We start from the raw sequence: 25,590 nt of genomic DNA on the forward strand, positions 1-25,590 counted from the left end.
TAAAAGTCTCTTAGTAAACAGTGATTATTCCCCTAAGGAATATTTCCCATGCTAAACTCTTTTTAAAGAGAAGACATTTTCTTTCTAAAAAAAAACTTTAAAAAAATGTGCTTGTATTAAATCTCTTCATGCTTTCTATCTAATTAGATTTGTGGTATGGGTTAAAGGAGTTTTGCTTTTATTGGGCTCTATTGAAGTAAAGGAATGAACAAAACTATAAGGCTTCTATCGCCCAAATTGACTCTGGCACTACTCTCTATATTGACACAATCACTAGTGCTAATGTTTATTCTTATCACTCTCTACAAAAATGAAGTTTGTTTTTGAACCATTCCTGACATCAATGCTTTTGCATTAATGTCGAGAAAAAAAGAAGCCAGGCTAAAATTAACTTAAAATGATTTCTTCGCTTGGCTAGATTTTACATCATTTTAAAAACAAAACAATTTCATGGCAGAAGCTCCCCAAGAAATGAAAATATGGTAGTGTCCTTCCTGACATATTTCATGCACACACTTCTGACTACGAACTGCTGCCAGTCTCAAATAATGCCTTTATGGTCTCTGGAGCTATTTATTGATTCTACTGATAAAGACTGATGATTTGTCTACTGCTCCTTATATTCCCTGAAATAATGTGTAGACAAATAAACCATGTAGAAGGAATACATGTAAACCAAGAGCATCACAAGATGGTAGATAGCCACTGGGGACTTTGGCTATAAATATATCAATTTTGGAATCAGAGATTTTGCCTCGTTATTCATTCCTGTCCATATCATATCATGACCACTTTTCTTTGGCACTTCAGGATAATGAAAGGAAATATCTCATTGTGGGGGAAATGACAACTCTAAAAGCAAAGAGCCTGAACTTGAATAACTGATGTCAGTTTTGATCCTCACATGACATAATGATAAGACTTAAGGGAAGGACTATAGCCATCATCCAGTAGGTTAGTGGAATACTATTCTGGGCTAAAATATAAATATAAAAAAAGCTAAACTAATAAAGTCCCTCTTCTCAAGGAATGCCCAAAGTAGAATAGATACTACCTAGCCCCATTATAGAAATAGATAAATAAGTAGAACAAACCAGTTTGGGGAATTGGCACTTGTATATTTGTTAACTCAGCAGACATTTGTGAGGGTGAGTGGCATATTGGATAGAGAAGGCCTCAGAGTCAAGAAAGACATAAATGTAAGCCCCTCCTTTGACACATATGGACTGTATAGCCCTCAATGTATCACTTAATTTTTCAGTGCCTCAGGTGACTGTCTAAATTATCTTTATATAAATCAGAGAACATTCCAATCTGCATTAATGGTTCTTGGGTAGGGAAGTTCCTTTGTAGGAAATCTCTATAATGTTGAAATCAAACGTCTAATTAAAACAAAAAAACAACTTAATTCCTCATTTTCTTTAATATCAGTTTGGAGGTAGGATGAATGGAGAAAAGGATGGTGTCAACTGGCAAATTTTGTGTGCTTTGATAGTCCTCATGTGAAAACGTGAATAAAGACCTAAAAATATAACATGAAAACAGGCATCCTCCTGAAGCTAGACTTCTATGTTCTTCAGTGTAGCCCTGGAGAAAACCCCACCAGGCCTCAACACACACCAGACACCACCCCTAGGATGCCATATCAGACACAGGTAAGCTACCAAACCTCTACCATGCCAACTATCCCAACCCAACCCTCTCAGCACAGCACCAGACATCAGGATCCCCTGAATCCTTCAGGGCAACATCAGTGCAGTACCAGGTAAATAGATAGGTCCTATAACCACTATATCAAGAAGTGTGCGATAGTGCCTCTTCCATCTTGGGAGCAGAGTTCAAATTTAAGAGAAAGGAAAAATGCCAAAAATAATCTGACCATAGAAAATAATTATGGAGACAAAGAAGATTAAGATACAAACTCAGAAGAGGAAAACAATGTCAAAATAAAAGAAAACAAAATAAACAAGAAAAATAGAACATGGTCTTAAGCCAAGAAATAATTCATGAAAGAGCTCAAAAATGAGCTTTAAAACCATATAAAAGAAGTAGAAGAAAAAATTGGGGAAAGAAATGAGAGCAATGCAAGAAAATTATGAAAAAAAAAAGAGTCAGCAGCTTAGAAAATTGCTTAAAAAGTGGAATTAGCCAAATGGAAAAGGAGATACAAAAAATCCACTGATGAAAACAACTGCTTAAAGAATACAATTGGCCAAGTTGAAAAGAAAGTATAAAAGCTAATTGAGGAAAATAGAACCTTAAAAGTTAGAACTGGACAAGTGGAAGCTAATGACCCTATGAAACATGAAGAATGAATCAAACAAATTCAACAATGAAAAAATGTAACAAAATGTAAAAAAAATCTCGTGGGAAACAACTGATGTGGAAAATAGATCCAGAGGAGACAATACCAGAATCATAGGACTATCCAAATGCCATAATCAAAAGGAGGACCTGGACAGCATCTTTTAAAAAGTTATTGAGAAAAACTATTCTGATTTCCTGGAACCAGATGGTAAAATAGGCATTGAAAGCACCACTGATCATTTCAGGAAAGAGATCCCAAAATAAAACTCCATGGAACAGTATAGCCAAATTTCAGAACTAGCAGGTCAAGGAAAATATGCTACAAGTGTCCAGAAAGAAATAATCAGATATCAGGGATTCACAATCAGGATTACACAGGACTTGGCAGCTGCTACTTCCAAGGATCAGAGGTCAGAAATATGACATTCTGGAAAGCAAAGGAGCTAGGACTGCAACCAAGTATCATTTACCCAGTGGAATTAAGCATAATACATAAAGGGAAAAATGGTCATTCAATGAAATAGAGGGGTTTCAAGTTTTCATAAGAAGACCAGAATTGAACAAAAAATATTGATCTCCGATATCAAAACACAAGAGAAGCAGAAATAGGTAAAAATAGAAAAGAAAACATAAGAGATTCAATAGACCTAAACTATTTACATACCTACATGGGAAGATGATACTTGTAATTCTTAAAAACTTTACCACTGATAGTACAGCTAGAAGGAATGTACATAGACAGAGGGTATGGGTATAAGGTGAATGTGAGGGAATAACATAAAAAACTAAGGGATGAAAAATAGGAGTACAATGAGTGCAGAAGTAAGGGAGAGGTAGAATGGGGTAAATTATTTCACAGGAAGAGGCACAAAAGATCTATTACAGTGGAGGGAAAGATGGGAAGGTGGGCAATGAGCATGGCTAAACCCTACTCTTGTCAGTATTGACTCAAAGAAGGAATAATATGTACAATCAGCTGAATATAGAAATCTATCTTACCCAACAGGGAAGAGGAAGAGAGGAGATCAAGTAAAGGGTGGGGGGAAGAGTGACAAAAGGGGAGGAAGATCAGAAGAGTTGGTAGAAGAAACACTGGTGAGGAGGTAAAAGTTGAGAGGAGAGAGAGGACAAATGGGAAGAATAGGAGGGAGGGAAATACACAGGTGGTACTCATAGCTGTGAATGTGAATGGGATGAACTCTCCCATAAAACAAAATCAAATAGGATGGATCAAAAGCCAGAATCCTGCAATATGTTGTTTACAAGAAACACATGAAGCAGAGAGACACACACAGAGTAAAAGTAAGGGGCTGGAGCAGAATCTATTATGTTTCAGCTGAAGTAAAAAAAAGAAAAAAGCAGGAGTAGCAATCCTAATATCAGACAATGTAAAAGCAAAAAATAGACCTAAATAAATTTGATAAGGGAGAAAACCATATTTTTCTTAAAAACACCATAGAAAATGAAGTAATATCAATACTAAACATATATATATATATATATACCAAGTGCTATAATGTACAAATTAGTAAAAGAGAAGTTAAGTGATTTACAGGAAGAAATAGCAAAACTATACTAGTAGGGGACCTCAACTAAGTCAATAAATCCAGCCAAAAATAAGCAAGGAAGAAACTAAGGAGGTAGATAGAATACTAGAAAAGTTAGATATAACAGACCTTTGGGGGGAAAAAAAACTGACTGGCAACAGAAAAGAATAGATCACAGAATAGTCTGTCTGTTATACCCATAGGGAAGAGAAGAATTCATAACCAAACAAGAGATAGAGAGCATTATAAAATGTGAAATGGATAATTTTGATTATATTAAATTAAAAAGCTTTTTTTTTATGAAGAAGACCAATGCAATCAAGATTAGTAGGAAAACAGATAACTGAGAAAGAATCTTTACACCAAGTATCTCTGATAAAGGCCTCATTTCTCAAATATATACAGAACTGAGTCAAATTTATAAGAATACAATCCATTTCCCAATTGATCAGTGTTAAAAAGGATATGAACAGTCTTCAGATGAAGAAATCTAAGCTATCTATAGGCATATGAAGAAGTGCTCTAAATAGCTTTTGATTAGAGAAATGCAAATTAAAACAACATTGAGACACCACCTCACAGTTGTCAGACTGGCTAACATGACAAAACAGGAAAATGATAAATGCTGGACAAGATGTGGGGAAACTTGAACCCTAATGCATTGTTGGTAGAGTTATGAACTGCTCCAACCATTCTGGAGAGCAATTTGGAACTATGCCCAAAGGGCAACCAAATTGTGCATACATTTTGATTCAGCAATACTACTACTAGGTCTGTATGCCAAAGAGATCATAAAAAGGGAAAAGAACATACATGTGCAAAAATATTTGTAGCAAACCTTTTCATGGTGGAAAAATATTGGAAATTGAGGTGATGGCAATCAAATGGGGAATGGTTGAACAAGCTGTGGTATATGAATATAACAGAATGCTATTGTGCAATAAGAAATGATGAAGAGGTGGATTTCAGAAAAACCTGGAAAAGCTTGTATGAACTGATGCTAAGTAAAATGAACAGAACCAGAAAAGCATTGTACACAGTATCAGCAATATTGTGTGATGATCAATTATGAATGACTCAGCTCTTCTCAGCAGCACAGTGATCCAAGACCAATACAAAGGACTCACAAATTAAAATGCTATCTATATCCAGAGAAAGAACTGATGGACTCTGAATGCAGATTGCAACATATTTTTTTAACTTACTTTATTCTTTCCTGCTTTTTTTCCCTTTTGATCTGTTTCTTCTTCTATAACTATGACTAATAAGGAAATAATTTTACATTACAGCACATGTACAAACTATATGAAACTGCTGACAATTATCAGAAAAGGGGAGGGGAGGAGAAGGGGTAAGTGAGGGATAAAAATTTGGAACTCAAAATCATGTAAAAATGAATGATAAACATTTTCTGTGGAAAAAATAAAATAATATTTAAAAAAACTAAAAAAAATAACATGTAGCACAAAGAAATTAACAGCCAAAACAAGTACAGGATCATAAATTTTGAGCTGGGAGTGATGTTTGAAGTCATCTAGTCTAAGACCTACATTTTACAGATGAGGAAACTGAGGTCCAGAGATGATAGATGATTTTCCAAATGTTACACAAGGCAATATGTTGCAGAACGAGTCTTCTGGTTTCATGTGTGAAAGGGATTCCATACCTTTTCATGCCATAGGCCAAGAAAGTATTAATGTATTTGTCATGAGATGAATCATTTCATGCTAGAAACAGTCAGCATTTTACTTATTTTGTCTTAATTTGTATTTGGAATTTGAAAAGGTTATTTTGCCTTATATTTCAGGGTATCATTTTGACTATTTTCTCCTATTACTTTTGGAGCTTCCCTTGTATCATACTTGCTTATGCCTACTCATATTTGCACATTGGGATGCTAGGTGGCAGAGTGTATAGAGTGCTGGGCCTGGAGCTGGGAAAACTTATTTTCTTAAGTTCAAATTTGGCCTTAGATACTTGCTAGTTTGTGACCCTGGGCAACTAACAGCCCTCAGTTAAGTTTTACCTCAGATTACCTCATTTTCCTCATCTGTAAAATGAGCTTGAGAAAAAATGGCAAATCACTCCATTATCTTTGCGAAGAAAATGCCAAATGGGATCATGAAGACACAACTAAGACAACTAAACAACAATATCCCCCAGGGAACAACCATTCTAAAGTTAAGACAGTCTCTGGGTCTATACTCCTAAAACTAGATTTCACAAACTCCCACTTGTGTATTTACCTTGATTCTATTTATACAGAAGTCAAATTACCCAAGTCATTTATTGAAAGGGAAAAGTAAGGAAAATGGCAGTAAAACATGTTCCCTCAAATCTGAGGTACACTATCCCACAAATTCACACAGTGTCAGTGGTAAAGGTGGACTCATAGAGTATTTACAAGGAGAAAGGCATACACATAGAAAACACATAAGTAAAGAGCACATGATGAAGAGAAGTAACTCACTTTGGATGCTGCAGGTCTACTCATACCTCACACTGCTACCACAAAGTTTGGATACTGCTTCGTTGTTTGTCTGAAGAAACCACAGCATCCAGCATCCAGCTTCCAACTCCGCTTAGATGCCAGTCTAGGTTATTAATATGTTGTTTTCTAAAAAGAGCTGGAATATATATATCCTGGAATGAGCAGAAGTTTATTTGGTTATGTTTCCCTGGGGTCTTGGCTCTCAGTTCCAACCCCAGGTGCCAGCCTCTTTCTTCTTTTGCCAACATCTCACCTCAACTTCACAGTAGAATTTTGCTCCACCAGATGCTACCAGATGCTATTTCTGCTTCAAGACACAATTGTTGATGGTGACAAGAGGAATGAGAGGAAAATATCCACTCCCTCTACCCTTCCTTGCTCACTGAGAAGTACAGGAGAAAAGGCAAGAGCAAACCTTTTTCTTGGAGATAATGGGCTCCAGAACAGATAAATTTTATTTTAAGTACAACCAAAGGCAACCATGATCCTAAGTGAAACACCTTCATTCAATGGCTGAGGTCTTGCAATTCCACTAGGTTGATCAAGGAACTTTGCACTTTGTTTGCAGTTTCAAAAAAAACCCCCAAAAAACAAACTCCTTAATTTGAGACTGATTCGTGCACCAATTTTATATTAATGTATTTGACAAAAAATATCTCATTAATCATTTACTAATTAAAATATTATATTATTGACTTACAAACTAGCCTAGCCAAAGCTTCAAGGCATCCTGAGTAACAGGAGGCACCATGTGGTATTTGGGCCAAACCACTGCTACTACCTCAACCTCCCCTTCTTCAACAGTGGAGAAAGCAAAAGACTGAAAGCCCAAGTGCTCCAGGAATTGCAACTCCTGCCAGACCACCAGTCCTGCTTCTGGACTATTTCTACCATGTAGCCATCATCAAAAATAATGATTTTTATGCACAGGGAGCCATCCTTTCCTCCCCCACCCCCACTAACAGCAAATAGCAATCTACCATCAAAAGACAGGGAAACCCAAGAATTCTAATCTACCAGTCTTGCTACTACCTATTCCCCTGTAGCCATCATCCAGGGGAACTACCTTTGGGGAGATGTGATCTATAAACTACCTTACCAGGTGCCTTAGCTCCCATCTCCTCAGCAGATATAGCTACTGAAGACAGAAAAAAAAAATTTCATCAAGCATTTGTCAAATGCTTCATCATCAGAAACTAAAGAAGACAGTCACCTTGTCAACCCACTACTTGAACAAATCCCAGGCAAATTCAAAAGCTCCTTTTACCCTGAAAGAGCCAATGTCTATTCCCTTGCACCTCTTATTTTTCTTACTGGATGGGATTTTGAATATCAATTAGCCATAAATCACCCAGGTATTCCCCTCACCATGTAAGAACTGGTCCCAAACTTTGACATACACCACAGATCCAAGCTCCCCACTTTATGAACCCTAATGCCTGGTCCTGTTTGACAGATAAGAACCTTGTAAAGACCCACTCTGCTTCATAATTCCAAACTAGACCTGTCAGATTTCCTGGCTTACATTCTCCCTGACAGGCCTTTTGTGTCACTATCTCCTTTCCATAAAGCTTGCTTCATAAAGCAAGCTTGTCTTGGACTGTGTTTTGTCTTGGTGGTGCGTCCCAACCACGCCAGCTTTCTTTTCAGAGGCATGAGTTTCATCTATGAATCTGACTAATCTGCCTGATCTCAGCAGCCACATCAGCATGCTAATTTACTGATGTAGGACTCTGACACCCAGGCTGTGACTTGGGGCCCTACCTGAATCCTCTTATTCCTTGGGATTTTCCCTCTTTCCAACAGTGGACAGTTCAAAGTAGTGGACTGTGGTATTCCTGAATCTGACTTAAGACAGAAACCAACAGGGTGTATTGATGAAAATGACATTGCAGAAGATTCAATATTATTTACTGCCACACCCTAAGGACCACTGGGCCTTTCCATCCAACATGCAGCTTAAATGCCTTTGTAAATTGTCTGCCACGTGGAAATATGAATTCCTTACAAGCAGCTGCTGCTTTGCTTTCTAGTTATATCTTCAGTATTTAGCATAGTACTTTGCATTAAGTTCTCAATAAATACCTTCTTTTTTCATTCATTTACTAGATAAATTCTAGAACAGAGTTCAGTGGATAAAAGCATTTTTTGAGGGGGAGGGAAACAGATCAATTGATAAATCAATTACCAATTTATGTTTGCAGAGTGAATTCCACAGAAATTATGATTGATGTAGCAATCAGGAATACAGTAAATAATTGCTATTGGTGATGTCAATGAAGTCTAATGTACCCTTGTATACGAATGTTAGCTTACATCTGAATTCATTGATCTTGAAGAGTTTATGTTCTTTGTGGAATAGCCTTTGAAGGGGAAATTATGAACTTCCCTACCATGGATTGGTAGGAAAATTTTAAAATGGAGGTTTTAGATTTGCTGTAAACTATACCTAAAAGTCTTACTCATTTGATTCAAAACATTCTCTCACCCTTTTCCCAGACCAACCTTATGCTATTTATCTGTCTATCTACAAGGGATTACTTAGTTGAGTCAAATTCCCTGATTAATTTATTTCTGCTGATTGCCCTGCTAATTGAGTCTGCTAGTGAGTTTTTTTCTTTAAAAAAATATTGAGAGACTTTTCACAAGCAAAAGTCAAAAAATTCCTGACTTACAAATGAGTTAGCTTTATGCTTAGATTTAAAATTAATTTGATTTTTAAAGACATAATACTAGGATTGAGAGTGAGGGGCCTTTTGCCTGTGATACTTCCCATGAGATCATCATGGAACAGTACACTCAAACAGTTTGAAGCACATGGAACAGAAACTGAACTTAAGCAGTGAATTTGGCTTAATGAAGATACCCCACCAATAGCCAACTCCAAGAGGTTGCTATTGTTTATTTGGTGCCATAGAGATATAGCTTTCCTTTTCTCTTGCCTACAGCCAGGGGGAGCCAGGAAGGAAAAGGACCCATGGATCATCTCTGGATCTACCTTGAGGGGATCCTGCTCAATCTAGAGATTCATAATTGGGTAAAATTCTCTCTCCTTGTTAGTTAAGCCTCTGGCTGTTTTTGTAATAACTCTGCCTAAAAAAAGGAGACAGACATGGAGTGGTCAGGTGCAGCACTTCAAAAGGCACTGAATTTCAGCCTACAGCAATATGGTGGTACCAGAAGGAACCCAGAACAAGAAAAACATGATATGCATTTTACAAAGCTCTAAGAAGGAGCTGTGAGCAAATGTTAGGATCTTCAGACAGTCAAATCAGAAAGTAGAACTTTTGATTCTTTTTGGGTAGATGTGGCCTGGCCAATCAGAGATTCAGCCTTCTGGCTGATAGATAAGAAGGATGAGGGGAGTGGGCAGAGGATTGAACTCAGGGCTTTCAGAGAATTTTTCATTTCCTCCAATCTTCATTCACCTTTTACCATTCCTAAGCCTAGCTGAACTGAAGTAACCAAACATTATTATTAAGAACTATGCATAAAGATTAAACCTAGGGGAATACAGATGAAGGCAAGAAAACCATCCCTCAATTCTTAGTCTTCTGAGAGAGATCACCTTAGATGATAGTCAATAGATAAATCAGTCAGCAATTGCTATGTACCGGCACGGTTCTAGACACCGAGGATAAAAAAGGAAAAAAAAAAAAGAAACAGCCCCTGACCTCAAGAAACTTAATATTCTACTGGGGAAGATGATATTTATATAAATAATTACTGAATACACAAAATAAATATGAGGTAATTTGGGGCAGAGGTAGAGAAGTTTTGTATGGGAGGAGATATTTGAGCTAAGGCATCTCCCAGCTTTAAGAGGTAGAGGCAGGAGGGAATTTATAACATCCTAACTATATCTATAAGACTGGGGAAAAGAAGGGAGATAGCTACCATTTCAAATATTCTATCTGAAATTCTGATAAGTTGGGTGGGAAGAAAACTGGTGTTAGTCATTTACAAGCAGAGCTCACCAACATGGTGGCCCTCTTGATAAAGAACTAAGTATGAGAGTATGTATATAATCTCGTCATATTCTTGTGTAAGCTAATATGTCCACTCTTAAAAGAAGGCAGGGTAAAAGGTGTGACCAGGAATAAGAAGCAGTCAGTCACAGTTTTTTTTATTGACTCTTCATCTAAGTCATGCCCAGTAAATGTGGGTATTTCCCAAAGCTCTGTCCTGGACCTTCTTCTCTTTTCCTTCTGTTTCACTTAAAATTCTCATCAGCTCCCTTAAGTTCAGTTATCTTTCTTTACAGATGATTCCCAAGTCTATTTGTCCAGATCTAGTCTTTCTCTGGAGTGTCAATCCCATATTATCAACTGCCATCTTGACATATTGAATAGGATCTTAAAGCTTCTAAATTTCAACACGTTCAAAACCGAACACATTATCTTTCCCTATATACCATCCTTTCTTCCCCATTTTCTAATTACATATATAACTACCATCCCAATCACCCATATTCATAACTTCAGTGTCATCCTCACCTTTTTACTTTCCCGAACCCCACATAGCAATCCAACGACAAATCTTATCATTTCTACCTTCACACTATTTCTAATTTCAGTTCCCTTCTCTTTATCCACTGGCATAACCACCACCCATGTCTAGGCTTCCATCACCTCTTGTTGGGGCTATTGTAATAACCTTATAATCAGTTTCCTGGACTCTAGGCTCTTCTCACTCTAATCCATCCTCCACTCAGCTGTCAAAATGATTTTTGTAATATCACATTCTGCTACACACACACACACACACACACACACACACACACACACACACACACACACATTCACTCAACATACATCTATTACCTCCAAAATGAAATATAAATATCTCTGTTTGGCACACTTAAGTCTTTTCATATCCGCATTCCTCACTCTCTTTCCAGGATATACTTTCCTCATATAATTCAGCCGCACAAGCCTAATTGCTATTCCTTGTGTACAGTGGTGTGCTGGCAAATGTTTTACAACCCGCTCTCTGAGGGGAAAAAAATGAGCCCACAGCACACTTTAAGCTTAATCTTCATCGTTAACATTTCCTCCATCACTTTCTTAAGTCTAAACAATCAGCAAACAATCAATCACACCCTGATTTGTACTGTTTGCTGATTTTGGATGTGTAAATGCTTAGATTGGAAATTTTACAATTGGCCCTCACTAGCCAATTTGACCTGGCTCCAGCACACTACTGCTCAAATACATCCCTTAATCCTCTAGTTCTGTGCCTTTGGAATTGCTGTTTCCTAGGCCCAGAATGTTTGTTCTCCTCACCTCTTAGTTTCCTCGTTTTTTTCTTTTTGTTTGTTTGTTTGTTTGTTTGTTTTCCCAAGACTGCTCTAATCATACCTTCTGTAGGAGGCCTTCCCTTTCTTGCCCAACTGTTGCTTCCTTTCCCTCCTACATTACCTGCCCTATACTTATATCTTTTTGGACCTAGTTATTTTCATGTTTTCTCTCCTGTTAGAATGTGACCTAGAGGGGCAGCTAGGTGGCACAGTGTATAAAGCACTGGCCCTGAAGTCAGCAGGACCTGAGTTCAAATCCGACCTCAGACCAACCATTTGACACTTACTAGCTGTGTGACCCTGGGCAAGTCACTTAACCCCAATTGCCTTAAAAATAAAAAGAATAGAATGTGACCTAGAAAAACAGAAGGTTTATTATTATTATTTCTATCCCTAGTCATCTCTTATCACAATGCCTGACACGTGATTAATGACTGAGTCAACTTGATTGTTGACCATATTCTTTCCGATAGCTGAGAATCCAAGGGTGAATAGGAAAGCACACATATCTCCAATGTGTATAACTACAACATTCCATATCTAAAAGAGGAATTGGGCACCACAATCTCATATGTGGTGGCAAAGAGGAAATATAGTGCTTCCTCATGCGGCCTCTCAGGTATGTCATAGCCCACAGGCATTATCATGACTCTGTAGTGAGACTTGATCAGATTAATGTCTGAGGTAGAAAGGGAATGCTTTTAAGGGAATATTTTTTAAAGAAAATAAAAAGGGGGCAAATAAGCTTTGCCAACTAACATTTATTTTTTTATTTAAAAAATAGCCTGATAGAATAGGAGATGAACAGCCCTCTCTTTCAATCTCTGTAAATATGAATAGGTGACTCAGAAGGAAGACCTTGAATCTTTGAGCTTGTTTGTTTTTATTGAATGGGAACCAAATGATATTAACAATTGACTCAAGTTTGTACATGATGAAATAACTTTGGTACTATCAAGGGCCTGTCTTTGTTATTACCTGTACTCAAAGCCTTCCTAAGGGAGGATGGGATGTGAAACAAATCACACTATGTGACTCCATTCTACCCTCCCCCCAACATTTTTATATAGATGAAATCAGCCTAAAATGTAGCTTTTCCCCTTTTGTAAAATAACTCACACTCATATAAAACGACACAGTTTACTAAGATTTCTTCTCACAACACTTCTATAATACGGAGAGCACTAACATCAGTATTCCCATTTTAAAGATGGGGAAACTGAGGCTTAGAAAGATGTTTTTAGCCAACATATAGCTAATACACAGAAGAGTCAAGATGTGAATTTAATTCTCCTGACTTCAAACTCAATGCCTCATACCAACTCAGGGGTCATAAATCATAAGACACTGATGCCAGCCCTGCCAAAAGAAAAAGACAAAAAAAAAAAACAGTAGACCTAAGGGGTTTATATAGAAGTGGGGCAGGACATATATCTGGGTTGTTTGGTTTGGTTGATTATTTTATATGTGTATGGATGATCTTGACAGCAAGATACAGAGTGAAGTTTACCAATTCTGTCCTTTCTCCTTCAAGGTTGGCAAATTTCTTTGTAGCCAGTTTGGAGGTAGTGGGAGGAGGGATGACAGGAGTTGGTAAGGCAAATGGAAAGAGATCAATTTGCTTATTATCATTCTCAGGAAAATAGCTCAAAGGGCATGAGAGACTCTTTGGATTGATATATCCTTCATTATAGGTCAGAAAGAGATTAAAGAAATTTTTATTGCCTTCACCTAGCTAGGAATGAGGTTTGGGAAGATTTTATTGACTTAAGGGACTTTAGAGCAGCATTAGAAGAAATAAATAACATTTTCCCACAAGAAAAAGAAAAATAAGAAGCACCAGGATGAGATGAAAGTCTCCACAAATTTGGTGGAAAAGCAATACTGAACAAACTGTAGAATCAGAGAGAGATACATAGAGGGGTGATGTTCAGCTGAAGAGTGCCACACAGGGAGGGTGGCCCAGCAATTACAAGCCAATGAAGGGACCACACCTAAGGATCTTTAAAAAAATAGGAGATGAGAAGTAAAAGCATGGGCAGTTGCCAAGAGATAGCCCCAGTGCCATGACAAATGTTATTTCTGTAAGGCAACCCTATCTGGCCCAATAGCATGAGTTTTCCCTTCCTCACCAGGTAGTGTTCCCTTTCTCACCAGAGTGAAAGTCTGTGGGAGATTGGCCCTGTTTTGTGTTTTGGAGAAGAAGGTGGGTCAACTATTTTCTTTTTCCTTCAAAATTATTTTGGTATTGTGTTCTAATTAAATGTTGTGTTATTTGCTTTAAGGTCCCTATTCTGTTCGTTCTCAGATTCAGACTGTGCTGATTCAGGCCAGTCCCCTGAACAAAATGACACATCCATGAGTCATCCAACCATTTAAAAGATTTAATTCAACAATTAAACAGTGTAAAAATTTTAATTAACCATATCAGAAGCATATTCAGCAAAGAAAGGCATTGGGAAGCCCTTTAGCTAATTTAATTGAGCAAAGCTCTCATCATGTTCCCCTAGCCAAGAATCTGAGATCTTCTCCAGCTACCCATGGCTGCTTTGTACCATCACCTCCCTCAAGTGCAGTCATGAGGAAGTATGTCAACAATCTGAACCCTTTGTTCCCTAAGACAATTAAGTCTTAAGAAATGCCATAATGCTTTTTAGGGAAAAATTAACCTAAACTATATGGGGAGATGGGTTAAGATATCACTCCTACTACAGTCCTCAGTTTGTCTTTTGGTAAAGAATTTACATAACAGTGTTTGTGTCTTATGTGCACAACTATGATTACCTGTCACCTAGTGCTGTAGTAGGTACTAAACAAATAGTTGTTGATTGATAGCTGATTCTAGATCATAAATGTAGAAGTGGAAAGGACTTTAAATGTTGTCTTGTCCAATCCTCTCAGACCTTTGTTAATTTCAAAATCTATCAATCAGTTTTCTAACTTCTCACGTAGTAATTATTTATGTGTGTATACACACATCTATGTACCCCATATATATATATATATGTATATATATATATATATGTGTGTATACACACATCTATGTACCCCATATATATATATATATATATATATATATACACATATATATTATATACACACACACACACACACATATATATACTATGTATATAAAATATAATATCACATCCCATCACATAATAGAGTATATATATACATATTATATATGTATATATATATATATATGTGTGTGCATAAATAGATATATCTATATCTATGCATTTACATAAACACAAAAAGTTATACATACATTTAAATGCAAAGAAGTCTAGGAGGGACAGAACAAGTAGCAGTTGAAGAGTCAGAAAAGACTTCACATCGGAGATGGCATCTGAATTGCATCTTGAAGGAAGAGGAGTACTCTATGAAGCAGAGGTAAGGAAGGGATGCATTCTGGGCATGGGAAACAGCCAATTTAAAGGCATAGAGCTGGAGGATAGAGTTTAATGAGGAAGGAACAGATAAGCGAGTTTGGCTGGATTGCAGTGTGCAGGAGTGATAATAACATCCAATGAATCTGGAAAGATTGTTGAGAAGAGAAGTCACATGGTCAAATCTGGACTTAAGGTAAGTTACTTTGTCATTACTTTGGAATGAGGAGAGTTGAGACAGAGACACTAATTAAAAATCTGTTTCAGTAGTCTAGAGGAAAAAATGATGAGTGTGAACTAAGATGGCAGCTATATGAATAAAGAGATGGGGTAAGATGAGAGGGGTTTCATGAAGGCAGAAAAAATAAGATATGGCAGCAATTGAATGTGAGCATTGAAGGAGAATGTTGAGTCAAAGATAATGCCAAGATTATAAATGTGAGGTATTTGAAGGATGGGTGGTACCTTTGACAAAAATTGGAAAGTTTGGAAGAAGAGAGGGCTTGGAGAGAAGATAATAATTTCAGTTGATACATGTTCAGTTTAAGATATCTCCAGTATACTCATTTTGATACAAGCAAATGGTAATCTGGAACTGAGTTTCAGAGGAGAAACATATACTAAATTTCTAGATCTGTGAGTCAATAATCTTGGACGAAAATAGAAAACACTCTTTCCTCTTCAGGAATCTCTTAACTTATAACACAGTTTAATATCTCACTAGAGATTCAAAGTATAAGATTTGTTTGCGTATTTTTTCTCAGATTTTTTTTCTACAGCTAGAAATAGTTACACTTTTCTTCAGTGTGTATCTTTGCTACTACTGAACAAAGTAAGTAGCAAAGTGTTGCATCTTAGGGTAATTTGCCGAAAAACAATCAAAATTGTTGGAAATGTGACTTAGAGTAAGAAGCCAGTTTTATGCTGGTAGACTCTTCAGGGAGAAGTAGCTGTGGTCCAAACACGGTCTCATCCATTCACAGTTATTAATTCAATCCCATGAGCAGGATGATGTTTTCCTAATACTGGTACTTAGTGGAATAGGCATAAATTTGGAAGCCAGCTCCTAGGTGTTTTGGTGGAGTATATTGAGAAGTAAGTTTGCGCAAAAAATGGATCATGAATGGAGAGTTGGTACTATGATTTGAGTAACTGTGAAAATATAGAAAGTAGTCATGGCTGGGAAAAATAGGGCATTGTCAAAAGTGACAGTGAAAATGTAGCAAAAAAAGTCATAATAACTTAGAATAGACTAGCTTAATGAAGAACAGGTGATGTCAGACCTACCTTATTTTCATTTTTGATAGCCTCACTGAACTGGCAGATCAGAATTGTTTCCAAAAAAAAATTTTTTTTTCAAAGACAGAATAAAGTATAATCTGAAAATGGTATACCAATTAATATGGCTCAATTTTAGACAAAATTCTAAAATGCATTGTCTTTTTTTCTTTCCAAAAATTTACACATTTTATTTTCAAGTATATTCTACCCTCTCTTCTCTAGAGGACCATACCTTTCAGTGAAAAAATAAGAATGGGGAAGAAGGGGAGTTCAATAAAACTATCTAACACATCAATTTAGTCAAATAAGGTACCCAGTGTTCCACATTCATAGTCTTCCTTCTCTAAATTAAGGTGGGATGGCATACCTCCTCCTCTCTTCTTTGCAGATAAACCGAATCACAATAGTAACCCAGAATTCAGTTAGGCTGCATTATATGGAGATACTTAATGAATAGAAGTAATGATCATAAAGATCCAATATTACTTCATTAAAGAACAAGTCATACCAGACTAATCCCATCTCTTTCCTTGAAAGGTCTACTGCAGTGGTAGATACAGAAAATACTACACATGATATTTTACCTAGATTTGAACAAAACTTTTGAAAAAAATCTCTATGTTATATCTCTTGGTAAGATGGATGGAGATAAGCTGGAGGAAAATAAAATTACATGAATTGCAACAGGTTTAATGGCTAGATTCTGAAGGGTCAACATTAACTTAGAAAGAGATCTCTCTGTGTTCCCTTTCAAATTGTAAATGTTGTGATTCTGTGACTTATCTTTTCAGTACCATGTGCTATATGTAAATACACACATAAAAGCCCAAACACAAATATATGAAACATAAAGTTGCCCTGGTCAATATCATTTCACAATTATACCATTAAAACATAATACTCTCCTACCCTCCAGTCTTGGCTTCCCCATTGTAAGATTCATTGAGTGACAAGAGAAGCCTACTTGAGTCTTTGTTCTTTGCCATAGCTATTAAATATCAGAGAGAATGTTTAAGTGCTTTCTCCATACTTGCTCTCCAGCAGAGTCTGGGGATGCACGCCTTTGAATCCTACCTTAGTCCTCTACTCTCTAAGTCAGTATTCACTATAGGGGCACCCTCAACATTTTCTGAAATACCATGAAGGGATCCCTATAAAAGTACGGGAGATGTTCATGTCCACCAATTCTATCACTCCTTGAAATGTAATTGTCATAGCCCTAGTGACTTGAATTCATCAGGGAAAGCTAAATGTTCTCTTACTACAAACATACTGATCTTGAATATCTGCTCTAGACATACTAATGTAAAATACTAACTAAATTGTATGTTTTTATTCTAATAAAATAAGGTTACACATTAGCATTAATATAAGGAAAAAAAGGAATTTACAGAAGTTAACTGGGCAGTATTTCTGAGTGGTTAGGGCTTCCTAAAAATCCAAGAAATAGGAACACCTCCCCACAGCCATAATTCTAGAAACTGGTTTGGAAGAGACTTAAATGGGGACCAGTTACATTGAATTATGCCATATTACCCTCCTTACAGTTTCTCCTTCAATCCTTTCCCTTGTGCCTTGGCATAATTCACTATGTTTTATGACAGAGGGAATGGAAACGATACAGATAAGTACTCCTTTCCTTTCTCTTCCTGTGGTTCCTCCAACTCACACTTACAAAAACCAACATAAGGTAAGCCTTTGTCATCCATAGTTTATTCTCTGCATGAAAGACAAGAGTGAATCAGTTTGTTAAATTCCTACTTCTAATTGGTAGTGGTAAAAATAGTCTCTTGAAAGCACTAAAATTTTAAATTTGCATGGTTGTTATCTCCAGTCCCTTCACTGTGAGAGATACATTAAGAAGGCTAAGAACTATCAGTTTGTCATTTTGTCTTGAGAAGGATTGGCATGATAGAGTGGGAAAAGCTTTGGATTCAGAATCTAAATACCTGGGTTGGAATTCTGGCTCTGTCATGTGTTGTGTGGATATGTAGGCAAGTCATGTAACCTCTCTGGAACCCAATTTTCTCTTCTATAAAATGAGGAAATTGAACTTGGTGTCTTATTGAGTTGTTTCAGTAGTGCCTGACTCTTCATGACACAATTTGGGGTTTTCTTGGCAAATATATTGGAGTGGTTTGCCATTTCCTTCTCCAGCCCATTTTACAGATGAGGAAACTGAGGCAAACAGGGTTTAGTGACTTGAGCAGGGTCACAACAGCAGGCTAAGGCCAGAATTGAACTCAGGAAGATGACTCTATCTGATTTCAAGCCTGACACTCTATCCACTGCATCCTTGACCTCTCCAGCTCCCCATCTACGATCCCATAAGCTCCCTATTAGCTACATTTGTTCTGCCCCTTTTATGTCAAAAGATTATTACTCCTGGCAGAAAATTTAGAAGCAAAATGACAGTTGAGCAGAGTTTCCTTTTCTCCTTCATCAATTATCATCATTCCATTCATACTAAGCAATAGTCTAATCCCTTTTTTAATCCTCTTCTTTCCCCCGATATTGTTTTTTTTTAATCACACACAACACTTTCATTGTTACCCTTAGCAATCTTGTGAGCCTTGATATGAGAGCATTATGGTACCTTCTACCTCCCAAGGCAGCACATTCTATAAGTAGTTATCTGGAGAGCTGAAGACTCAGTCCTTGCCAAAAAACATTTTACAATTTAATGAGGCACCCAGGATGAACAATATATATATACTATAGCTCACTGTAAATACTTTCATCTAATGTTTGATACTTTGAAAGATCCTAAAAGTATCTGAAAAGTCCACTGATATGAATGTTTTATGGGAGTAGTGGAAGATGGTAAGCATCTCAAAGATGTGTGTGTGTGTGGCGGGTCTGTTTTGTGTAACTTCAAATGGAAGAAAAGAGAATTGCTATAAGCAATGAGGATTGAGTGGGATAAAATACTGGATTTCTGAGCATTAGAGCCCTAATCCTTACTATGTTTTGCTACATATCCAGAAAAAAGTCAGGGGGCAATTATTCATCAAGTTTTTCAACTAATTCACAAAGGTATACACATTTCCTGTGCTTACTTATCTAGAGAGTTCAGGCTTATATAAAGTGCCAGACATTGGCGCAGATTTGAAAAAAAAACCCCACAACTATCAAGTATCATTACTGACATAAGGACAGTAATCATAAAAATCAGTATTGCAATTAATGCAAATTATTCCTGCCTTTACTTTGGACCCTAAGGCTAGTTTAGATAGAGTCTTTATGAGGAATTTTTCTTCTTATTTTGATCAAAATCATAGCTCTGTCTTGACAACAAATAAGCCTTTAGTTTAAAAAAAAATCAGCCACTGAGCTGAGTCCAACTTTACTAAGTCATTTGTTTGCTCTCGACAACTGATCAATATGTTTATGCATCTTGATGAAATAGATCCTCCTATTAGGTATGCATGAGGGATTATCAAATATCACCGGGTCACAATCAACCAATAGGATGAGTGGTCTTCATACTTCAATGCTCCTATATGAATACCGTGAAGCCATGAGTTTTGTGGCTAGCCCAGGATAAATATTCCTCTCAAGTGAGGCATTCCTAGCATCTCATTTCTGAGAAAAAGATTATTTATCAACTTTGCCTCGTCCTAAAATGCTGCACCCTTGGCTGCTGTTGTGAATTCATGGACCAGCTCATTTCCTTTAATACTGCACAGGCTATATGCGACAATAGTCAGAAGGAATTTGATAATATTGGATGGCAGGAGCCATACGTCTGTAGATACAATGATGCATATTCAATTGAAAATGAGCACTAAAGGGACAGCTAGGTGACACAGTGGATAGAGCTCCAGCCTTGGAGTCAGGAGGACTTGAATTCAAATCTGGCCTCAGACACATGACACTTACTAGCTGTGTGACCCTGGGCAAGTCACTTAACCCTGATTGTCTCACCAAAAAGGCAAAAAAAAAAAAATAAAGAAATGAGCACCAAAAAAACTGCAGAAGAAGGTAAGCTCATTATGGGTAGGAACATGTTTTTTGCCTTTGTATTCCATGAATCTAGTATATGGTGCCTTGCACACAGTTGGTACTTGATAAACACTGGTTACTGGCTAACTAACCTGAACTTCAGGTCCTCCACTTCCTATGAAAGAATTATGTTGGTCTAGTTGATTTTTAAGCTCCACACAAGCTCTTAATATAATTTCTTATGATCTAAGTAGCTATTTTAATACAGAGAACCCTCATCACTGGGTCTTGCAGGATTAAAGTTTGAATTCATAGGGGAAGTGATGGGAATTGTGAATGTTAAGGGAAGGTTAAAGAGCAAATTTAACCATTTATTCAATGCTCTAGGAAAACTATCCTTAGGATACTTCCAAGAAAGAAGGTTTAAATAATACTGTTTCATTATACAATACCTGAAACAACTATATGAAATCAAAAAGTCAATTCACAAATTCTGAGCACATGGTAAGAAATACCCACTTTTATTAAAGAGTTAAAGTGTTGCAAAGTTTTGGTAGTTTGTATGCTATGCATTTTGTCCTTCTAGAAAATCTAGAATACATACACACACACACACACACACACACACACACACACACACACACACACACACACACACACATGCGTACACACGTTGTTGTTTGTCCTTCATTATTGAAGAGGACCAGTGACATCTGGAAGGTGAATTGGATGTAAGTGAGGCACGGCTGTGCAAAGTCACCAGCTTCACTCTCTCCTCCAGAGCCATCTGGTCTAGTGGCAAGATATAGGTCAGGATGACTGGAAATGGCCCCAGATGCAGCTAGAGACCTTGGCCTTTTTAAGCTAAGGTTTTTCCCAGGTCTCAATTTGTCTGAGGCAACACCCATTTAGCCATTTAGTGATTAAGGCTAGGTAGGAAATGAAGCAAAAAAAATGACCTCTTTTACCTACTCAAAAAAAGTCAAACTGGGAAGGGAAGACCCTTAAGGTTTCTGCCCAGAGCAGAAACAGTTGCTATTTATACTCACACAGAGCCATCAAAATCTGAACAATGACCACATATAACACATACATATATACATATATACATTATATATACACACACACATACATACATACACACACATGTGCATGTATAATTGTAAAAAAATTTTTTATATCCATTTCCAAAAATGTCCACCTTCCATCTAATAATCCATCTCTTTTAACAGATAATTTTTAAAAAATCAGAAACTACTAAATGCCAGATTATTACCAGTTCAAAATTATATGATCATAAATTTAGAACTGAAATAGGCTTTAAAGGTCATCTAGTCCATCCTTAACATTTTACAAAATCGGAAACTTATGTCTAGACTCTCTAATTGAAAGTTTTAATGACATTGTGTGTTTTTGTGGCCACTAGGAGTGGTCACGGTCTTGCCTCGTTGAGTCTGTTTCACAGGATAATAATGGAAGGCTAAAGGTATATGTTAACATGTTAACAAAGCATACAATATATAGAAAGAAGCAATTTATTCTTTTCTACTTTTACTTCTACCTATCACTCTATCTTTGAAAAGCACACTGAGCTTGCAAAAGCATGAGGTGAAATTTTTTTGACCCATTGAAACTTGGCTTGTTACAGCTACAGTCACTAATTTGTAACTAGTTGTTTGCATAGCATTTGAAAACAGAAATCAATGAAGAATGTTTTGTCAGGGGAAAAGGAAAACGTGGCATAGATTTTAAAAGGTCCTTTTCTCTTAAGATAATGATAACATCTGAAAAGATATTTGAAGAGTTGATAAAAATAAAATTATAATTATTGATTGGCCTATTCTGTTATGCACTGTTAGAATGAATAAGTGTGAGGGAATGAAAGCAAGGTTCTTTCTGCCTAATTTCAACTAAACATATACTTTCAAGTCTTGTTTGCTTGAAAAAGCTATATCAAAAATGAGATATTGTGTTTTGATTTTCGAACCCAGAAGATTCTATTCAGATGTAAATTTGATTAGTATTGTTTAGCCCTCAGAATATGTATGACTTCATTGCTTAAGCTTTTATATAACTCAATTATGTCATAAAAATAAAATAGTGACTTCTTTTTCTCCAAAATTGTGAATTCTGGCAACATCCCTATAGTATTTAGAGTAAATACTTCATATCTCCCCATTCCTGAAGAATAAGTGTCATCTACCATGTGAAAGGCTGGAAAACTCTCTTCACTAAAGATGACATTTTCAAAGGTTTGTAGCTCTAAGAGAAACTTCTGCTGTTAAAGGACCAATCTTTAAATGGTTCTGTGTTTGACCATAGCTTTCTCTTGTGAAGTAACAATGCTACTATGTCCCCTCCAACTTACACTTGAGTGGGTTTAATGGTCTCAGTTTTGGCTTTGTATGTTGTCACAATAGAAGTAGACCTTGTTTGCCCTAGGAAAGACTGGGTGTTCATGGAATGTGAAAAGCATTGTTTCTTCTGTCCCTAATTGAATTATGTAAGCCTTAAATGGAAAAAAAAGAAGATAGCGAATGCATTTACTTTTCCAAACACCATTATTCTACTTTACGCTATTGTTTTTGTGTTGAGACATCAATATGGAATCATTAATCAAGCATATACTAAGTATCTATAGTGTGCCAGATATGGTGCTAGATACCAGCGATAAAAGGGGAAAATGTGATAAAAGAGAAATTGCTCCTAGTCTCAAGGAACTGAAATTTTGTCAGGGGGGTGATGTGTATATAAATAGACATATATAAAATAGCTAAAAATTAGATATAAGGTGATGGGAGTAGATGAGCTCCAGTAACTACAGTGATCAGAAAAGGCATAAAGTAGGAATCACTAGGGTTGAGTATTGAGGGATATAGGGAATTCTTAGAGACATAGGTAAACAAAGAGTAAATTCCAGGACTATCCGTGAAAAGTCCTGGAGGCAGGAGATGAAGAAGTGTTTATGATGAGCACTAAGATGACCAATTTGACCGGACTGTAGACAATCAATGATCTTTGGTTACTGTCTTACACATTTCACTGTATTATAATGAGATTTACTTAGCATGCAACTTTCTTCTTTCCTGTCCTTTGTTATCATTCAAAAGTCTAGGAGAAATTGAAATGTTCTCATAAATGGCAGTTATACTTTTCTTTTTCATTTAAAATATTAAATATAAGCCATTCTCCAATTGATAAATGACCAAAGGGATATGAATAGTCAGTTTTCAGAAGAAGAAATTGAATTTGTCAATACATGTAAAAAATTATCTAAGTCACTAATAATTAGAGAAATGCAAACTAAAACAACTCTAAGGTACCACTTCACATCCATCAAATTGGCTAAGATTACAGAAAAGGAAAATAATAAATGCTGGAGGGGATGTAGAAACATAGGTACACTATTACACTAACACAATTTTGGTGGATCTTTGAATTGGTCCAAATGTTTTGGAGAACAATTTGGAACTATGCCCAAATGGCTATAAAACCATGTATACCCTTTGACCTGACAATAACACTACAAGATCTGTACTGAAACAGAGAAAGAAAGAAAGAAAGAAAGAAAGAAAGAAAGAAAGAAAGAAAGAAAGAAAGAAAGAAAGAAAGAAAGAAAGAAGAAAGAAAGAAAAAAGAAAGAAAGAAAGAAAGGAAGGAAGGAAGGAAGGAAGGAAGGAAGAAGGAAGGAAGGAAGGAAGGAAGGAAGAAAGAAAAAAGAAAGAAAGAAAGAAAGAAAGAAAGAAAGAAAGAAAGAAAGAAAGAAAGAAAGAAAGAAAGAAAGAAAGAAAGAAAGAAAGAAAGAAAAGAGAAAGAAAGAAAAGAAAGAAAGAAAGAAAAGAAAAGAAAAGAAAAGAAAAGAAAAAGGACCTGTATGTACAAAAAAAATTGTGCCAGCTTTTTGTGGTGACAAGAATGGGAAACTAAGGGGATAGCCAACAATTGGGTAGTGGCTGATAAGTTATGGTATATAATTATGATTGAATACTACTGTGCTTTACAAAATGAGGAAGCAGATGGTTTCAGAAAAACCTGGGAAGACTTGTATGATGAACTGGTGCAAAGTGAAGTTAGCAGGAATAGAAAAACATTGTTCATAGTAGCAGCAATATGGTAACAATGATCAACTGTGAAAGACTTAGCTACTCTGAGCAGTACAATAATTCATGACATTTCCAAAGGACACATGGTGAAAAAGGTTATCCACTTCCAGAGAGAGAACTGATAAACTCTCACTGCATATTAAAGCATATTTTCTTTCACTTTTTTTGATGGCCAATGTAGAAATATCTTGTTCCTGACTTCATATGTATAATAGGTATTTTATTTCTTGATGTCTCAATGGATAAGGGAGGGGTGGAAGGGAGGGAGAGAATTCAGAAGTGAAAGTAAATTTTCGAAGACATTTTTAAAAATAATCTAAGTGTGTTTTTAATGCAAATCAAATTTGTTTTTAATTTACTCCAATGCGTTTGTTCAACTCACATTGTGTAAATCATATATACCGTTTCTTCTTCCATCAAGTTCATTTGATGTGAACTGAGGAATGTTGATCATTATTCCATACTGTACTTCTGGCTCCAGAAGAGAAAGTGAGGTTGGTGACTTTGCACAGCCCTCCTTCACTTAAATTCAATTCATTTGCAAATCATGACATCACCTTCCTGATATCATGGTCCTCTTTGAGAACAAGGGACAAACAACAACAGGTGATTAATACCACGTGCCTACTAGGAACCTAACAAGCCAGTTCCAATCAAGCAACACAGCTTCTTCCCTTCCCTTCCCTTCCCTTCTCTTTACTTCCCTACCCTTCTTTCCTCTCCATCTGTCCACATAGGGCATTATACCTTTACCTGAGGGTGTTCTGCCCAAAGTAATGTAAATTTTGATGGTTGAAACCTAGCAAGATATCTTGGAGTTTACTGGCTATATTTCTTTCTTAAAGACCATGCCTTAAACCCAATTCACTCTGGCTGTCATTGACTGGCCAACAAAAGGTCCCAACCCAACCCCCACTTAGTGGTCATTGTTTGGGCCCTGGTGGCTCAGAGTGAATGCTAAATAGCAACTATTTCTGTTTTACCCAGAAAACCTGAGGGTATTCCCCTTCCACACTGATTTTTTTAAACTAGGTAAATGAGGCCATTATTTACCTCATTTCTTACCTAGCCTTAATCATTGAATGGATGTTGGCTCAGTCAAACTGAGACCTGGGGAAGACCTTAGCTTAAAAAGGCCAAGGTCTCTCACTGAATCTGGGACCATTTCCAGTTGACTTAATCTATATCCTGCCACTGGACCCAAATGGCTCTAGAGGAGAGAGTG

The sequence above is a fragment of the Phascolarctos cinereus genome, unplaced genomic scaffold (assembly GCF_003287225.1).
Source record: "Phascolarctos cinereus isolate Bilbo 61053 unplaced genomic scaffold, phaCin_HiC Scaffold_726;HRSCAF=1367, whole genome shotgun sequence".
Classification (NCBI taxonomy): domain Eukaryota; kingdom Metazoa; phylum Chordata; class Mammalia; order Diprotodontia; family Phascolarctidae; genus Phascolarctos; species Phascolarctos cinereus.